Raw genomic sequence first — 17,851 nt, 5'->3', positions numbered from 1 at the left:
AGAGTTACTTGATTCAATGGGACTCTCTGTTTCTGCACGACAACCTTCTCTACCGACGCTGAGAGTCAGCTGCTGGCGGTTCTGTCGTCTGGCAGCTGCTGTTGCCACGCAAGCTCTGCTCCCAAGTATTTCAACAACTGCGCAGTAGCCCAGAAGGAGGACACTTTGGAGTGAACCTCACGATTAAAAAGATTCGTCAACGGTTCTACTGGAATAAAGTAGAAAGTTGGGCTAGTTGGTTTTGGTTACACATAATGACAAATACACAGCGCAAAAGGACAAAAAGGGAAGAGACACACCGGAGAGAACCGAGCGCTGACTCGCAACTAGATATTTTAATAGAAGAAAGAGAGAAAGAATAATATTTTGGTCACCATAATTCGCACGTGTAACCTGTGCCATGATATGTGGCCGCTATGGCACGCGCTGGGCCTTCATAGTCAGTTTCATGAACTCCAACTCTTTGTTGGACAACGAGACAGATGGTGTGCTGATGCAACTTGCTCCTCCACTTTGGATGTAAAAAGCCTCCAGAACCTCTCGGGTTGTTTTGTCCCGGTGTCTTCCCATAACTGTGGTGGCATCAAAAGACGGTTCACATAGACATTCTTTACTGTGAAGTGAAAAATTCCCACCTACCGTGGCTCTGAGGGAGTACTCGTGCTCACGGAGCCTGTCGTTTAGGCAGCGTCCTGTTTGTCCAATCTAGGAGCGGCCGCAGGATAGTGGTGTGTTGTAAACAACACCAGTGGCAAAAGGCACAAACGACTTGGCGTGCTTTTTTGAACATCTGTTTATTAGACTTCCCTCTGCCTTGGCGTTGACTCTTAGACAAATCTGACTCATCTTTTGGGGAGCTGAAAAGACCACAGGAACTCCATAGCGGTTTCCAACATTTTTTAGGTTATGGGAAATCTTGTGCACATACGGGATGACAACAGGATCGCTAGGTTGGACATTAGAGAAAAGGTACATGGAAGTGACGTAATGCAAAGGAGGAGCGTATCCTAGCAACACTCACGTGGCGGCTCTGCCCACTTTGACGCCGCTACGTCATCGCAAACTTGACACCCGTCACCCGTTTCAGCGACGTCCGGAGCCAACCACCGACGAGCGGAAGTAGCTACGCATTCCCTGAGGCGTCCCTACGCGCGGGATACGGGGTAGGATTTACTACGACGCGGGGAGCAGTTCCTGCGTTTAGCGAAGGAACGGCAACCAATCCTGTGCGTCGCTGGCCGTCGCATCTAGATGTTCTAGTACAGGTAAAAGTATTGAAAAACAACCAAAACCTTTTGGGCGTTGTTAAAACAAACCGCTTTTTTGTACCCTTTTGCAATACATTTAAGAATTAATTGGAGAGAAAGTTGTTCCAATATTATGCGGGATGTGCGCTACGCGCCTTCTTCAAACCAAAATGTCGAACCACGAGGATACGGGTGTGCCGGGGGCAGCGGAGGGGTCGGCGGAACCAACGGGGAGCGCGCGAGTGACGGCTGCTTTAGTCAGAGACAATTTTTTTATCTTTCGAGAACTTGCTATTGCTGTGCTCAAATAAGAATGTTTGGCGCAACATCTGTGATAATTCTTTCAAAGTGGTCCAGTGTTTATATGGTGGTATGCTAGTCAGAGAATATATATATATATTTTTTTCCTTTCAAAATTTAACTATTGTGCTCAAATAAGACCAGAGTGTTCAACAAGATATCCGTGATATATACTTAAGATTGCCCAATTGCTTACATGGTTCCAGTCGATGCTCAGTTTTACTTCCAAGAATGAAATATTACATTCCATGTCATCACACTTTTATTCATGAAGTCACAGGTTTTTCTTTAAGAAGTAAAGCAATTTTCAAAACAAACTACATGTGCACTGTCTTGAGATAACACAATCACCTAACTTTGATGAAGTACCATAAAAGAGATAAATAAATGGAGCAGAAGGCAAGACGCTTTGAAGCATTTGTAAAATGAAACAATGTCCATGACAACAATATCCCTGGTTCAATCAGCAACTAAGAAAGCAATCTCTGCAAAAGCAAGCATTTCTTTCTAGAGGTAGTCTAAATTATTTCTGAGTTCTTTGCAGGGGCAATCCAGATGACCTGTTGGTCTGGCAACTAAACCTCCGAACCGTTTCTGTCACTGTCGACTGCGTCTCGTGCCTTCTGCTCATAAAAATTAAAAAAAAAGGCTGTATCGATTTCACCGCGATGCACTCGACACGTATCTGGAGGCAGCACGCTGGCTGTGCGACGAACTTCACAAGGTGTAGGAGCTGAAGAGAGTATGTAGCTTGTAGACGGCCATGACTGTGGAGCAGGAAGCGAAGTGTGCACTTTACGGCTTCCACGGGGAGGGCTTCACTGAGGGCAAGGATGTGACGGGGTCCTTGGTGGTCAGGACCTCAGTCGTGGTGGGGAGAGGTTCCCTGTCGCTGGCGGCGTCCGTGCTGGGCACCACCGCAGCGAGGGCGCTGAGGGGCTTCCCGACGGTGTCCCTGGTGGTCGGGACTACCGTCGTGGCGGCGGACCCCTTGCGTGTGGCGCTCCGCACGGGCACGTCTGCGGCGGGTTCCGAACCGGGCGACAAGGCGCTGCCTCAGAGCCTTCCCCCTGTCCGAGGGGCCGACCGGAAGGCCGACCGGAGGGCCGGCAGGAGCCAGCCTCTCGTGAGCCGACGCTGACCTCTCCGAGCTCGGCTCAGAACCGTCCGAGCTCGGCTCAGACTCCAACTCTGACTCTTCAGGGTCGGAGTCTGACTCCGGTTCTGGCTCGCTCGATGCAAGGCAGATGTTGTGGAGCACTGCACATGCCGAAATAATGGCGGTGGCTGTTGAAGGGTGGTAATACAGAGCCCGGTGCCTTTGCAGACACCGGAATCTGTTTTTCAACAGCCCCATGCAGCGCTCCACAACAGACCTGATCGAGGAATGCGCCTTATTAAACCGGCCGCAAGCGGTGGAGGTCGCGTGGTTCCCGGGGACAGGGGTGATGAGCCAAGGCTCCAAGGGGTAGCTGCTGTCACCTGCACATGTAGAGGATGGAACATATTACATTCTTTACTTTTTAAAATAAAAGGCAAGAAAACAGCTGTGTGCAACTATGTCAATTATAATGTAACTTAAGTGTGACTTAAAAGTGTGTTAATATTTCTGCACTACAGTATCAGTTTACATTATGATTAATTAGCACCAGCTTGCCTGCAAACTCCCTGTTATTTCATGTAACTATGTGTTTTCCTGGTGGGTTGTATGGGATGTGTGCACGATTCCTTAGGGGTGCTGTGTTGCATGCAAGTGCATTATTAGGCCCTTGCATCCGACAGATAAAAGCTCTGTTGCTTTTGGGAGTGTGGCCGTGACCTTAGGCACGGGCAGAGCAGAACACGCTGGCCTTGTCTTTGGCAAGCAAGGGGATAAGGCGCCAGTTCGACGAACCTCTTTCCTAATCCTCGGTGGAGTTGGAGATGGGGAAAAGAGAGGGGGTGGTTAGATTGGAAAGGAGTCAGGTCCTGTTGGAACACGGAGGGTCTAATAGGAGGAGCTATATAGGCAGACCGAAGAAGAAGGGTCAGGGAAAAGAATCCAGTGTGTGGGACAGAGACGACCCGAGGACAGATTTGGCGAGCCCCAAGTGGCCAAGGAGGAATTGATCCCATTCCGTACAAACTGACGACCGTCAAAGAGACCAGGCGAGCCCCCAGGTATCAGTGAAAGAGCTCCAACTTCATGCAAAAACCAGCCAGCAAGAGGGTACAGGCAGACAGTAACAGTGAGTGGGCCGAACCGGACAGCGACTCGCACTGCGGTCGCATGCCTTGCACAGTCTATCACTGTCGTGAGATTGGTGTAGTGTGGCTTTTGTAGCCTACAGAGTGTGAGAGTTATGTGGACATAAACAGAGATTAATGGCCAAACTTTGGGTGTTGTCTCACTTCAAGGAGTTCCAGCCACTTTGTCTGTGTGCCTCACAACAAGCACAGTACGTGTGGTACTGTGGCTTTCAAGCAGTGGGAGCCACCGTGTGCGTAAGGAATGAATTTAGTATGCTCACCAAGCAGGAACCGGCCGTCGCGTGGCACCTGCCCTTGCTCGAGTTGGTTTCGGAGCCAGGAAAATTGCCACACGAAGGAGTCGTGCACCGACCCGGGATACCGTGGGTCGATGCACATTATCCGGCAGTCGGCGTCACACACCGGAAAGTGAGAGAGATATTGACATGTAATTACCTGAATCCACAAGTAGTAGATTGTACTTATGGTTCACAAAGCAGTCGCAATTTCAGAACCTTTTAAGTTATTTTGTCTGACACATGCATGTCAACACACCTTCCTGTATGCAAGGTACAACTAACTACCTTAAAACAAAAATAATGTGTTTTTTTTTTTTTTACGGAAGCTTGCGCGTTTTAACAGACAAGTATTATTTTTAGGAGAAGAGTCTCACGGCTCACATGCTACGTAGAGCACACGGTCGCGCAGTCGTGAGACCCCACAGCCCGCAGTCATAAAACGGCATACTTAAACCGTATCGGCAATACGTTTTTTTTTTTTCTACAGATTTGGGGCGCGTTTTGACAACGTAACATGAGTGTACTTACCACCATCACGTTGAGGGCGTAGAAGTACTTGCGGCACCATTACGCCGCCTTCGTGACGGTGGGGTCGTTCTTGGACGGGCCGACGATGGAGACCATGGTCCCGTCCACGCAACCGATGACGCCGGGTATCCTGCCGAGCAGCCTGAAGCCCTTCTCCGCGTCGAACCTCTCGCTCGGCGTCTCGGGGAAGTGGATCCAGCCACGCTGGACCCCGAGACGACGCACGATAGCGACGGACACGGCGCGGACCGCAACGCTGACTGTCTTTTGGTCCCGCGCTACGTGTTCGTCGCTCGCCACCATGCCTTGGAAGCTCCCCGTGCCGTAGAAGCGCAGTGCGCACAACACTTGAAGCTCCACAGTCATGACCGTCCACGAGGTACGCACTCTCCTCACCTCCGGTTCCTCGCGAAGTTCGTCGCACAACCACCGCACCACGATCTTGGGCAGGCGGTACACTCTAAGAAAAAATGGAGGGAAAAAGTAGCAACGGCGCGTCTTCCTCCCTTCTACCGACGCGCCCCCAAGCGGACACGAGAAAACGGGAGGAACGAAACGTTTTTCTCCTTCTCCAGGCAGACGGGAGAAAGCTTTCGCCCTCCCGACTCATCTTCTTTCGGTTTCGTTTTTCGAGCACGTCGCGCACGTTGTTTAATAAATAGCTGTTGAGTTGATTGAGCTTCAGCGGCAGCGAAGGCCGCCTGTAATTCCGTCTTCTAGTCTAAACGTGCAGAACATTTCGGTTGCATTGACGTTTTTATCACTAAGTTTATCAAACGAGCAAATGAAGCCGCTAGAAACAGCGAAGTTCCGGAGCAGTGCCAGCAGCGCCACGTACACTGGGAAATGGCCAGGACGGCCAGGATGGCCGTCTCCAGATTGCGGGACTCGCGCGGCACGGAAGTACAGCACTACAGTCCTACAGTCACTACAGTAGCGAAACCACGCGGAACTGTGTCGACGTTTTCGACGTTATGGAAACCGCAGGAACTGCGTCCAAGACAGGCAGGTTTTGCTGCCGGCTGCCTGGGTGCCTTCCCCCCTGAGTTCGGTTCTGTTTTCCGATGCCGAGTGCAACCGGCGTTCAACGTGGTTCTGTGTTTGTGCGTGTCAGCGACATAGCTGCAATATCGTGATGGCCGTGATGGCAGTGTTGTGGGTTGTGAACAGAAGACTAGAATTATCGCCGATGTGACCGTGTGTTCGCGTGTCAGTGGTGTAACAAGATGAGATCGTAAGCTGTTGGGCATTGATGCCGCTGGTCGGGCCGTGATCGGAGGGGGCGGGGTGTCGCAGGTTGGCATTCCGCTTTACATTAAAAAGTTTAATACCACTTGAGGGATTACGTGCAATCGATCAACGTGCGGATAGTCATGTTGGAACGCTGGTCTGAACAGTAGAAGCTCGTATCGAACAGTGGCCAATGTGACTGTCGGAATTGTCTCGTCCCCCAGAGCGATTGCGCTCTGGGGCAAGGACTGAACAGCACGAAATCGTGACGGAAAGTACGTATATTTACAGTATGGAATTTCGGCATTAAAAAACAATAGTAGGTAAAATCGAAAAAAAAAAGCTACCCTTTATTTTGCTGTTTAAATATACCACGGTTCCTGGAGAAACTGCCCTCCGTGTCGCGCTGGGATGAGCAGTTTTCGGGCTCGCCACGGCGTAGCTCCGTACACTTAACACCTGCCGCAAGTCGCGGCTTTGACTGCATTCAAGTTGATCGAAAAGCGATTTCTCAGCCCGTAAAGCATCACTTCCAGCTGAGTGAATATCCGCTCTACAGAGATTAATTCAAGACGGCAATTGCAGCTTTGCATGAAAAGCACAAATAGAAAAACCAATAGAAATACGGGCTACGACGTGCCGTGTGGGGAAACAAACTCATGGCTTCGAACCCCATTGGAGCGGCTTGATTTATTAGTTTTCAAATAATTACGGCATGATCGAGCGTTTACTTTTTAATAAGAGATTCATCCCCCGAGCCATTCAAAATACTCTCAGAGGTATGACATTGCTGGGAAAAAATCAACATTGTGGGAATATTTTTTATTGCTTAGGGAGTCACCGAAAAGTTCCGTACGTTCAAAACGACCAGTATAAAAGACGGAAACGCAGAGCACGAGTGTAGTGTTCGGGTTAGTGTGGTGTTTCGTTGTATTGATAAATGTCTGTTTCGTGTATCTGCTCAATGTATGTTCACCTGATGCTTGTAATAAGTGTAATGGGTGTATAGTAGTTGTTTCCCAAGCGCAGTAGTGGCCTGAAAAAAGACAATTACTTTTTGTAGAACATGAATTGGGCGGTACCTAGCGCCACCTAGCATAGCTACTTGCAATTACTCTGTTGACCCCGCCATCTGGTGGCTAGCGATTTAAACGTCTTTCACGCTACGCGATAAACAGCGGCTTCGAGTTTGTTCTTTCGAGAGCGGCTTTTGGTTTCGCGGATTGAGTTTGCCTTTTTCCGTGATGTGCGGTTTGCGAAGGAATTGTGACTCGAGGAACACCAAAGGTAAGTGTGCGGAGTAACTTGGTATCGGTTGTCTCCGTTTAACATCGCAGTGCTGTCGACGAGAAAACTGTGTAACTGCTTTCGAAACGCAAGTTTCTGTACCTGAGGGGGCGAATCTGGCTTCGGAAATAAACACAGTTTGCGGAAAGCTCGTGTTACGCTTTCATTTGCTGCTGCTCTCGTCCCGCACAAGAGACGCAGTGTCCTAGTCAAGCCTTAATGGGCTCGATTTGCTCGATTCGTGGCCGCCATATTGAGATGCTAGCGACGGACGAACTTTGCTCCCCTGCTTCAGGGACGTCAGTTTCTCCCTTTCTAAAGGAACATAGGTTACAAGACCGTTCCTCCCCAAAGGGAGGACTATCCATACCCTTTTTTTCTAAGAGTGTATTGCTTCCGAAAGATCTCCTCCGGGAGCTCGAATGCATCGCGGTGTTCCCGATACAGCCTTTCGGGCGAAAAAAAAAGCTCTATTAAAGAAAAAGTCGAATTGACGAGACGGCGACGCCTCGCCGCCGAAAACATGCTGCCAATGACACCTAGTTCCGAGCAAGTAACTTTTGAAACGTACTCGGTACAAAACGAAACGTCATTTTGTTGTCACGTCCGGTAGCCGACTCCGCCCAGTTTTGCCGACTCCGCCCGCATTTTTCTAGGGAAATTACGTCACTTTTGTTTCCAACCAATCAGACATGATGACGTCACTTCCGTGTACTAAAAAAAAAGGTACATGAACAATGTCGAACCTAGCTATCATGGTCTCTTTCTTTCCACACTACGTTCTACTGGCTGCAATGCAACAATGACATAAAGCAGTGGTGCCGTCAGTGCGACATGTGTGCATCGCGTAAAGGACCCCACATAAAACAACGGTCACCGTTACAAGAAAATGTGACGGGGGCACCCTTTGAGCGTATCGGCATCGACGTACTGGGGCCGTTTCCTCGGTCTAAGTCCGGAAATAGGTTCCTGCTCGTAATTGTAGACTATTTCACCAAGTGGCCCGAAGTTATTCCCCTTCAAAGTCAGACCGCCTCCGAGATTGCCGACGCTCTCGTAAAGAATGGATTACCAGGTACGGAGCCCCACTGAGCATCCACTCACACCAAGGAAGGAGCTTTGAATCGAGAGTCTTCCAAGAGGTTTGCGAGATCTTCATTATCACAAAGACGAGAACGACGCCCCTCCACCCGCAGTCGAACGGCATGGTGGAAAGGATGAACCGCACCATTTTACAACATCTATCGATGTTTGTAAATAATCGCCAAGACGACTGGGATAACATCGTGCCTCTGTTTCTGTATGCTTACCGTGCAGCTGCTCATGAGGTCACCAGCTCCACGCCCGCCACGGTGCTATTTGGCCGTGATCTTCGTATGCCCTGTGAAATTACCATTTCACGAGCATCAGAACCGGCCAAACACCATGTGTCTCACGTAAGCGACCTGAGAGCGAACCTAGAATGGATGCATGCATTTGCCCGACAACGTTTGGCAAGTGGGCTCGTTTGTATGAAAACTCAGTACGACGCACATGTCGCAACACGCCCGTTCTCAGCAGGTGATAAGGTATGGCTGTACAACCCCATCCGTAAAAGAGGACTGTCTCCGAAGCTTCAGCGCCATTGGCAAGGACCCTTTACGATCGTCAAACGGCTCAACGACATGGTATATCGCATACGTCGCAATGATCGATCACGTCTGCTCGTGGTTCACCGTGACCGGCTATCATCGCACGAAGGACTTCGTTAATTCTCGCTACAAGGAGAGGAAAACAAATGGGAAGGGGGATAATGTAGCGATGAAAAAAAGAACGAGGCCGGAGGTCGCGCGATGCGAGCGCTCGGGCAAGCAGTTCGAAGCAAGCCAGCAAAGAAACCGGACGTCTTGTCCGGCTGATACACAGCTGGCAAGCGGAACTCGCTTCAATATGTTATATGTATTAAGGGGTCAGTTGCGGAGAATTTTGGGGCAATCAGGACTTTTGTTCTTGTCAGATAGAAGCTTTTTGTAATCAACACGCAGCGCCATCATTGCGTCCTCAAAACGTTATCTAGTGTTCCTCATTCCAAGCTCTCTATTTTGTCTCCTGGGTGGCACGCTTATTCGTACCGTGATGTGTTTCTCATCAGAAAAACAGTTTTAAAATAACAAGTTTCACAACATGTTAGTGGAAATGGCAGGTGGATACTTGATGATATTTGTGAAAGAAGCAGTATCTTCAAAATGCTAGTGAATAATATGTATTGATCCACGGTCGGACTGGAAGCGCGCGCTCTCTTTCTCTTCTTACGGCCTTTGCGATCGCCCGGGAGTCAATGGCATTTTTTCTCCGTGTGTAGTTCACTTGCTTGCCGCCAGGGGCGCAACCACCTCACCCCACTTCACCCCACTCGGAGAGTCCCTTCGAGCTGCTTTGCGCTGGTATTCGAGCTTCATATGTTGCTGTTTTGGCAACGGTTTATTGAACTTCGCTTCGACTTAAGTCACTCTACCGACAGGCAGTGTCGTCAGCAAACTGCGTTCCCCTGTGACAAATAATCAGCTGGATATGTGCACAAGCCCTCGAGGAAGCATTTTAGGCTGTAATATGCACTGTGCGAAACTTGTATAGACTACTACACCCTCGTCTAGAGCAGCAGACCGACTTTATGTTTGGCCTATGAAACGATGGTGCAGACCACGGAAATAGATAGATTGGGCCTGCTTAAATTTCACGACAGTGTACGAATTATTTATCATTTAAAGTTCCCCCACGTAGAAGGGGTCCATCTCCTCCTGTTCTTGAGTTGTGACGGAAGTCCTGGAGGTAAAGACGAGTATAGATTTTCCGCAATTGCATTCGCTGTCTCTACTTACTACTTGTTACTCCCGAATCTCTCGGAGATGTGCGTCAAATATTCACCGTTATAGGCTCATCAGAAGCGCACTAGATAGTGGCTGAGGGTCTAAACGTAAGGATCAGGTGTCAAAGGCTATAAAAATCTCGGCCGCAAGTTGCGACAGCGCTGAGATGCACTGTCAGACGCGCTCTGTGCAAACGGCAAAGGGTAGCCCAGGGGTGAGGTGACAGCGCCTCCGCGAATTGCGGCGGGAGGTGGCGATTGCCCCAATTGCTAAGGCCGTAAGAAGAAAAAGAGAGCGCGTGCTTCCAGTCCGGCCGTGATTGATCATATTTCGCGACATGCTTCATGCGCACGGTATACAACTATGTCGGAACAATAAAAACTGTGATAGTATTCGACTGACGGTGTAAACCACGTTTCCTACTTCAGGTGGTCAACAGCAGCGGAACTTCCCAAACCGCAGCGGCAGTTTTACACCGTGGACGACTTTCCGGGCGTCGTGCGAGCCATCAACGGTATACCCACGTTCGGATCCAAGGGCCGCCGTGCACGAGGAACTGTTAATGAACAGGCACTTCTACCATTCCATCAACATGCAGCTGACGTTCGACAGGCGCTCGAGATTCCTGATTGTGGTGCCATGTGACCTGGAAGCGTCCGCGATCCCTACGTGCTGTCGCAGAGCGGTGACCGAGAGAACTTTGCGACGGGCGCGTACGGCGACCTCCTCACCGGCAACAGCTTCCGCACGTGCAGAACGGGACTGATAGCGCCTTTCCCGTCGCCGACCACGCCGGCCAAGTGTGCCTTACAACGAGACCCACGCAACAACACGGTCAGTAATAGAAAGGTAGGCGTTATAGAGAGCTAATCATAGAGAAGGTTTGCCTATGACATGTCTCGGAGCTACCCTTTTCTAAAGCGCAAAAGGCACACTGCGCATTAAATAGGCAGGCTGCGAACAAACCTGTTTGTGTGCACAGTGCACCCTATGATGGTGACCATACCAGATTGTAAATAAGATTTATTTGTAGCCAGACTTCATTCAGTGGCAAACTCCAGCAGTATCCAGGGGCCTGGCAGAAGAGCTGCGAAGTGCAATTGCATCGAGCATGACAATAAGTGGTGTCGAGGGTACTTGGTTTGCTTCAGCTGTTACAATGACTCTGTTGTTGTAGCCCTACAGACAACGAGTTAAAACACCCGATCCGGCTTTTTTCTGTGCCTATGATCCTCACAGGCCCTATTATCTCCCAGTTCGTTAGATAGGCCGAAGTACGGTACCACAAACTCGCATGCCATTCCTAATGGAAACCACAGCTTACTCAAAAGCTGGCAGGTACGAAGCACAAAGTACTGTTTCAGCTCATGTCCGCTATGGATGTATCTAAGCCAGGGCTCTCGCCTCTCTTTGTAGTGGCGTGAGGTTATGAGAGTAACTACAAAATGTATTGCATAGGAATGCAGTTTAAAAGGAGACACGTGGAAATTCATTCCAATTTATAGCTCATGGGTATTTCATGCTGTTCACTCACAATTTTTGCTGGGTGTGGTACGTCCTGAGTATCTTGATTTTGCGCCTCCGCCAATGAGGTTTGGACTTTTGGCAGTAAGATATAATCGAGAACTTAAATACGTGAACATAAAAATATAGATCCCGCGTTTCTGACACTGTCAGAGACGATAATGAGGCTCTTTAATGCAGATACAAAGCCGAAGCACGCCGTTTCACTGCGCAGCAAAATAGAGTTCAACCAAAAAAATTTGCTGGGTATAACTTCACCATTTATAAAAAAAATAGATTGTTCTTTTCAGCCTTGTTTCCGCAAGATTGCTATGATATTAGTCAGGATGTGTCAAACATAACTTTTCTTTTAACTCCTCTATGTCTTCTTCATTTCTTGTTTCCGCAGTTTTTCTGTGCTTGTTGCATCATAACTTGGCAAGCGGCGAAAGCTACGGTCTAAGCGAGCCAATCAGCACGTCGGAAAAGGACGCCCGACTCAGTAGGTGTGCGCATTGCTGTCAAAGACATGAGCGGTAAAGAAAAGAATGCCAATTTTGTACAAATTTTGAGTGACAGGTTAAGTTTCTGAGGAGATAGACCGGCGTCTGAGTACCTCCTTCCCCTCTTCTTAAACTGCCTGGGTTACGCTTCGCCTCCGTCACTTTGATTTGCTGGAGCAGGCCGTAGCGTTCGCTTTTTGCCAAGTTACGGTGAAGTATAGTTTCCTGCAAAAACAAACATGGCGCCTTTCTCCTGTGCAATGGGCAGGGGTGGGGATAGAGCTACAAGCTTTGAGCCCAGGATCCCTGGGCTCTGCATTACGAGTTTTCGCTATCCATTTTCCAAGCTGTAGTGCGCCACCAACTTCCCCTAGAGCGAGCTGTAATTGAATGCGATCCAAGTAGGACTGTACTTTAAGGCTGCGGTCCCACGGCAGCCATCTTGAACAAGGCGTTAGTTAAACCAATAGATGGCGACACGCACCCGTGGAGTGTAGAGTGCCTTCATACACACGCGCGCTTTTGACAGACATGTAGGCACCCTAGTGGAGTGGCCGAAACATTGGTTCACAGTGGGATGGCTCGTGCATCATCACGTTCCCCTCGTGGCCTTGCTCGCGTCGCTGCCAGCTGTGCTCAGCTAGCTCACGTAGCGTGGTCCAGCAAACGGATGTATGCGAAAATGTCAGGCTGGGTATAAATCGTTCTCTGATATAGGGAGATGCGGTTCGGCGGTTGTAACGGGCTTTCGCAATAAATCTTACCAAGAAGGAATCAAATGTTGATTGACGTGTTAATATTCTATCAATAAAAATTTCTTCTGCAGGAATGCACGCTCAGCAGACTCAATCTTCCAAGACATCATTGGAAGCGGACGTCAAGTAAACTGCTACGCGATTTGCCGTACTTACCTCAACATTTTAATGACGACTAAAATAACGTCACGAAATATTGTGTTTCACGGGTTCCGGAAGATGTTGTAAAGGTTGTTACATTATAGGGGGGGTTCCCAGAAAATAAACGCCGTTGTAATATTTTCGGAAGTACCGACACACATAATGTAAGTACAGCTTAGGAGGAATATGATGAAAACCATCAGAAGGAATAGGAAGACGTTTATTTGCAATGATGACGCTATGAATGAACGGCGTTTAGCAACGGCAAGTTATGAGCGTTCGGGAATTTATAAGTTCACGTGATTGCTAACTGTGGACATGCGTTTTTGTCGGGAGATGGTGTTGCGCTGATGACCTGATATCGGACGATTCGTGGCAGGCGAACAAGCAAGTTTCTTCTCAGCGAATGGTAAGTGTCCAGTGTCAAGCACAGCACGTGGCTATCGACATTGTCGACGTTTCGAACACTTACCGCTTTCGACAAAAGTCCTGGCACCTGGGCTAACTTTCTGGAAAAACTCGAAGTCTTCCTTGAGTCCAATGCCATCATGAACAGTAACTGAAAACGATCCACTATTCAATCGGTGGGTGGCGAAACGTATCCGCATCTGCGGAGTTATGGGCGATGCGTACTCTAAGTGGCTGAAAGTTATACGATGCCTACCACGACGTCCAAACACGTCATTGACGTTCTACGGTCTCTTTTACCTACTTTTGCCCTACCAAAAATACTTTTCTCTGATAACGCGCAAATCTTGCTTCAAACAAAATAAACAAGTTTTTGAAGAAAAAAAAACCAGCATCAGGCATCACATTAGTGCACCATACCATCCTGCAACTAACGGGCATGCAGAACAGATGGTGTGCGAAACAAAAAAAAGCCCTTTTGAAACTTACGGAAGAAGCAGTTTAGTGAAGAATCGCCAGGTTGTTGTTCCAGCAGCACGCGACGGTCTCATCTTACACGGTAAAAACACCCGCCGAAGCAATATTCGGCGGACGAAGAGCCACACCCCTCGATCTCATGATACTATGGCTTACGAACGAAGATCGAGAGATTCCCAGATCGGGAGTAATTGCAGTTCATTCGGTCGGACAACTCGTCTACGTAAGGAATTTTAGCGGAAGTCGGGCCTTCCATGTAAAACTTGAGTAGAGAAGGCTCTATGTTGGTTGACCAGAAGGTGTCATCTATCTGAGTACGTTGGATATCAATGCCCTTGAGTGTAAATATAAGTGAATCACAAAACTCTCTGTGTATTGTGTAACTGCCCTTATATTTGATAGTAGAAGCTATGGTGGTGATTTGGGCCTTTCACACCAGGCTCCTTTTTCTTATGTTTCGCCTCATACTCCTTTGCGGTTTAAGTATGCTTCAAGAATCTTTTGGAACGGGGACACTTTACGTCAACGAGGCCATTTGTTCCAAGTAGTCAATCAGGGAAAGCGGCTAGAAATCCGTCCCATCCTATTAACGAATAAGCCGCACTTCTGCACAGTGCAGTCTTCCTGTTCCACGTACAGTTGTAAAGCAGCATCCCCATTGATTCTACCATATTCTGTTGCGTGTGAAGAAAGTCTTTGGGTACACGATACTTGACACAAGACTGGCACTGTACGTTGTGGTTCGACACCCACTAATGTCGTCGTCCTTATAGAGCCTCAACATTTAATCATTACCTCGTCACCTCGTATTGCTCTTCATCAACAGTAAGTACAATAGGCTACCGCCGTATTACAACCCAAGAATTGAAAAATTGAGTCGTTCAGTTCTTCAACAAATTTATTATTTATATAATGTTATTACGTTACATTACCTCGAGACGACCGACGCCCATCGTCGATCTTCAAATACTTATACCTGCATATAAATTAGAAGCACAAAGGGGGGGGGGGGGGGGGGGGTCGGTGGCCGAGTGCATGGTTTAGCGTCTGTCTGTCTGACGAGGGAATCCTGTCAACCTTGATGACATGATGTCACTGTGGAATGAACTAGTATTCTTTATCTGTACGTGTGGCCTTGAACATGAAACTACCACGCTGCTGTATGAAAGGACAATGCGTACTTTTGTTTTAGGTTACCTAGTTGAAGATCGTGCATGCAGTGTCATTTGGATTTTTTGAGAATAGTGGACCACCTGAAGCATCTTGGAATATGCATGTCTTATCTTCTATTATGGTTGAAAAAACGATATGGCACGCATCCCTGTTCTGAAGCTCCTTACTACCGACCCTCTGTCACCGACGCACGGATTGCAGTCCTCAAGTTTTTCCTAGCATTATCCAAACAGAGACTTCGTGGATAGCGAGCTGATATTACCGGCACAGGTGCGAGCTGTCCGAGAAACGGTGTTCTGGAGTCGAGTCGCGGGAACGTAGTCTGGGATGGCACAGCGAGGTCACTTCTGACCTCCTTCTGGGTTTCGGATCACCAGAGCAGCGGGTCACGTTCACGTCGGCTGATGGCGTACCCTTGAGCCGTGCAATGTTACGGGAGCAGCCCCAGATGCATTCGAATATGTGTTGAACTTCACAGCGTGAGTCTTCCTGCTATTTCAAGTCAACCACCGCCAGACTCGTGCTGCAACGGAATGTGACTCAGCTTTGCCGGCATGATGTACACTGTGGGCTAAGGCAAGAGAGACGGTTAGCAGCGGGCATTGGATGCCAGCAAACAATGACTCAAGAAATCCCTACCTAACGACCTGCGGCAGAAGATGCTCTGACTCCACTCCTGGCACGCCACTGGTTCGAGTTTCCGACTACGCAACACTTCTCAAAAGAGAGAAGAGGACACATAGAAAAATAGTTTGCAGAATCAAAAGGAATCTTGATCAGCATAGTAAAAATGCCCCAGCATTTCCTTAACTTTGGTGCCCTCAGAAGTAAAAAAAAAAAAAAAATATGCGTTCGCACTTCTTTTTTTTTTTTTCGGGGGGGAGGGGGGGGGGGTGTATTTCTGAAGAAATGTAACGAAATACATTTCATCCTGATTGTATCGCGATATTTGATTGATTTTTTTTTGGCAGCAGCAGCGGCGACTGTGCATATCTCTGATCTGCTTAAACCATTTCAGTCGCTGTATCATCACCCTGACGGTTACAAGACGCCGCCAGGGTCAAAGCCTTCAAGATACGACGCGGCCGGAACACCATCATTTGGCAGCAGCAGCGGCGACTGTGCATATCTCTGATCTCCTTAAACCATTTCAGTCGCTGTATCATCACCCTGGTACTCGTGCTTCAAGCCCCGGCTATCTTCACTTCGATTTCCAATCACCTGCTGTTTTCGACAGACGGTTACAAGACGCCGCCAGGGTCAAAGCCTTCAAGATACGACGCGGCCGGAACACCATCATTTGGCAGCAGCAGCGGCGACTGTGCATATCTCTGATCTGCTTAAACCATTTCAGGTTGGAATTTTATTTTACTACTCTGTGAAATTTTCATATTATTCACGTTTTGCTGCTGCTGCCATAGCTTTCTGTTACGCTACCCTGTTGCTGTTAGTTGCCCGGTCTTTTTTCCTGTGCTGGTGCCATGCCTGATACTTGTCCGTGTTGTGATGATGAACTGCAAGTTGAAAGTAACTCGTTGAAATGTGTAGAATGTGGCTACTTCTACCACCTAGGAGCCTGTTCCGGTGTTACGGACGAAACGTTTAAGTCAAAACGGGAATTCTGGCGTAACTCCTGGCGTTGCCAGACGTGCCAGACGGCGAAATCGAGGGGCAGTCAAAGCGGAAAACAAAAACAAGATGATTGCAACATAGCAGCTGTACTTGCTACTATAAACAGAAAACTAGACTCCCTTGTGACATTGCAGGATACGGTTTCGGCTATCGAACAATCCGTGAATTTGATGTCCGCTAAATACGACGAGGTTCTTCTACACATGCGGCAACAGGATGGCGAAATAAAGGATTTGAAAAAACGTGTAGCTAACATCGAAAAACGCGAGAAGGACGTGAACTTAATTCAAATGCAACAGGACATGAATGCCCTTGAATGGCAAACCAGGAAGATGAATTTGGAAATCCACGGCATTGCGGTATCTGAACGCGAAAACTTGCTGAGCAAGATAAACCAGATGGCAGATAAACTGGGCGTACCCGAGCTATCCGAAAGTGATGTCGTGGCTGTACATAGGTTGCCAGCTCGGCCAGAAAAAATCCCTGGTATTATTGTTCGTTTTGTGAAGCAGGCCACCCGAGAACAGTGGTTTGACAAAAGAAAAACACTTAATCGCACGGATGAGGATGGGTATATCCTTGAGAACATGACAAAACAAAACCGTGCTCTGCTGTGGTCAGCAAGGGAATGGGCAAGGCAAAGTAACTATCGCTATTGCTGGCATAGAAATGGCAAAATTGTTTTGAGGCGAAAAGATGGTGATGGAGTCATTCTTATCAAATCTGAAGCAGATTTCGAGCGCTTGAACTAATTCTTTGATGATGTTTGTGTGTTTCATTAACGTTAATGCCGGAACAAAATTATTTTTCGGCCTCCGAACTTAAAACCTTTATTGTAACAGAAAACGATGAGTCACTTAAATGTTTTCATTTAAACACCCGATCCGCTCGGAATAAAACTGTTGAACTTGGTTTGCTTTTCGATGAATTTTGTTTTGAGTTCGATATTATTATGTTATCGGAGACGTGGTATGCTGATCAAAGTTGTGCTTTTGAATTACCTACGCATCATGGGTATTTTTCGAATAGGACATCCGGTCGCGGAGGAGGGGTGTCCTTATTGATTAATGAAAGTTTTCGCAGCGAAATGTTAGGGGAATACTCGTGCACCAATGATGATTATGAAGTGTTATCCTTGCTTGTGGACAGTAACATTGTGTCAGTCTTTTACAGACCACCAGGTGGAAATCTTGCGGCCTTTTTTGCTTTCCTTGATTCCTACTTTAGTTTTGCTAATGACAATAGGTATAGCATTATTGCGGGGGGTGATTTTAATATTAACATGCTCGCGGA

This window comes from Ixodes scapularis, unplaced genomic scaffold, assembly GCF_016920785.2.
Source record: "Ixodes scapularis isolate PalLabHiFi unplaced genomic scaffold, ASM1692078v2 PGA_scaffold1__304_contigs__length_218370807, whole genome shotgun sequence".
Taxonomy (NCBI): domain Eukaryota; kingdom Metazoa; phylum Arthropoda; class Arachnida; order Ixodida; family Ixodidae; genus Ixodes; species Ixodes scapularis.
Note: the sequence above shows the minus strand (reverse complement) of the source record.